The following is a 2,191-nucleotide window of genomic DNA, read 5'->3' as shown; positions in this document are numbered from 1 at the left end:
ACTGTCTTGTCGGTGTGTCAGTGCTACAGACTGTCTTGTCTGTGTGTCAGTGCTAGACTGCCTTGTCTGTGTGTCGGTGCTAGACTGCCTTGTCTGTGTGTCAGTGCTAGACTGCCTTGTCTGTGTGTCGGTGCTGCAGCCCGGACTCTGCTGTAACCCAACACTCTATTGCAGCTCTGACTCTACAAAGGTCCTACATCTCCACGGCAACCCCAGGGCTTCCGGTCGAAGGGTCTACAGACTGTTCTCTACGGGTTCTCTAGCCGTGACCTCTCTCAGACATAACAGTACTACAGACTGTTCTCTACGGGTTCTCTAGCCGTGACCTCTCTCAGACATAACAGTACTACAGACTGTTCTCTACGGGTTCTCTAGCCGTGACCTCTCTCAGACATAACAGTATTACAGACTGTTCTCTACGGGTTCTCTAGCCGTGACCTCTCTCAGACATAACAGTACTACAGACTGTTCTCTACGGGTTCTCTAGCCGTGACCTCTCTCAGACATAACAGTATTACAGACTGTTCTCTACGGGTTCTCTAGCCGTGACCTCTCTCAGACATAACAGTACTACAGACTGTTCTCTACGGGTTCTCTAGCCGTGACCTCTCTCAGACATAACAGTATACCAGACTGTTCTCTACGGGTTCTCTAGCCGTGACCTCTCTCAGACATAACAGTACTACAGACTGTTCTCTACGGGTTCTCTAGCCGTGACCTCTCTCAGACATTACAGTACTACAGACTGTTCTCTACGGGTTCTCTAGCCGTGACCTCTCTCAGACATAACACGGTGTAATGAAGTGAGGACGAGCTGCACGTGGAACACGAAGCAGGGAGGTGTGTGCCAGCATGGGCAGCCGTTCAGTGGAGTGGTGAAGCAGGACCTGACATCACACTTCACTTCTCTCTCTCTCTCTCCCTCTCTCTCCCTCTCTCTCCCTCCCTCTCTCTCTCTCCCTCTCTCTCCCTCCCTCTCTCTCCCTCCCTCTCTCTCTCTCTTTCTCTCCCTCTGTCTCTCTCTCCCTTCCTCTCTCTTTCCCTCCCTCTCTCCCTCTCTCTCTCTCCCTCTCTCTCCCTCCCTCTCTCTCTCTCTCTCTCTGCCTGTCGCATGCGTTTACAGCCAGTCAGTCTGAGTCTGTCTCTCCTAAGAGACAGCAGCAGTGCAGATCTGCTGAGGTCAGGATGATGACCGGGAGAGCTACTGGGAGTCTCTCTCCCCTCTCTCTCTCTCTGCCCTGTCAGACAGCCTAAGATCTAATGAGACAGGAAACACCTAACAAGCGTCCCTAACAGGTACTGGAACACCTGTCCTGTACGCCACTTTCAGCAGCGTCGTATCTCTCCATACAAACTACTACTTTTCCATTGTTTTAGTGTGTTTCAGTGCTAGAACGTGCCTTTATCTTCTTTTCCGCGCACATTATCTCGTTTTTATATGTGATCGTTTGATCGCTCTGTTTGTAGTCACGGGTCTACAAACAGAGCAGCCCAGCGCCCTCATTATTATGAGTGGAGACTAAAGCCATGTCTCCCTCTCCAAAACACTGACTTCACCCAGTATGTGACCTGCAGTACCAGAGAGAACAAGACCCTGGAGGCATACAGCTCCACCACCCTCCCCCCTCTATCTGGCCACAACCTGATTCATCTGGCCCCCCAGGTACACGCCTGTAACCAGCCTGATTCATCTGGCCCCCAGGTACACGCCTGTAACCAGCCTGATTCATCTGGTCCCCCCAGGTACACGCCTGTAACCAACCTGATTCATCTGGCCCCCCAGGTACACGCCTGTAACCAACCTGATTCATCTGGTCCCCCAGGTACACGCCTGTAACCAACCTGATTCATCTGGCCCCCCAGGTACACGCCTGTAGTCAACCTGATTCATCTGGCCCCCCAGGTACACGCCTGTAACCAGCCTGATTCATCTGCCCCCCCCAGGTACACGCCTGTAACCAACCTGATTCATCTGGCCCCCCAGGTACACGCCTGTAACCAGCCTGATTCATCTGCCCCCCCCAGGTACACGCCTGTAACCAACCTGATTCATCTGGTCCCCCAGGTACACGCCTGTAACCAACCTGATTCATCTGGTCCCCCCAGGTACACGCCTGTAACCAACCTGATTCATCTGGTCCCCAGGTACACGCCTGTAACCAACCTGATTCATCTGGCCCCCCAGGTACAC

Source organism: Borostomias antarcticus, assembly GCF_949987555.1.
Source record: "Borostomias antarcticus genome assembly, chromosome: 4".
Taxonomy (NCBI): domain Eukaryota; kingdom Metazoa; phylum Chordata; class Actinopteri; order Stomiiformes; family Stomiidae; genus Borostomias; species Borostomias antarcticus.
Note: the sequence above shows the minus strand (reverse complement) of the source record.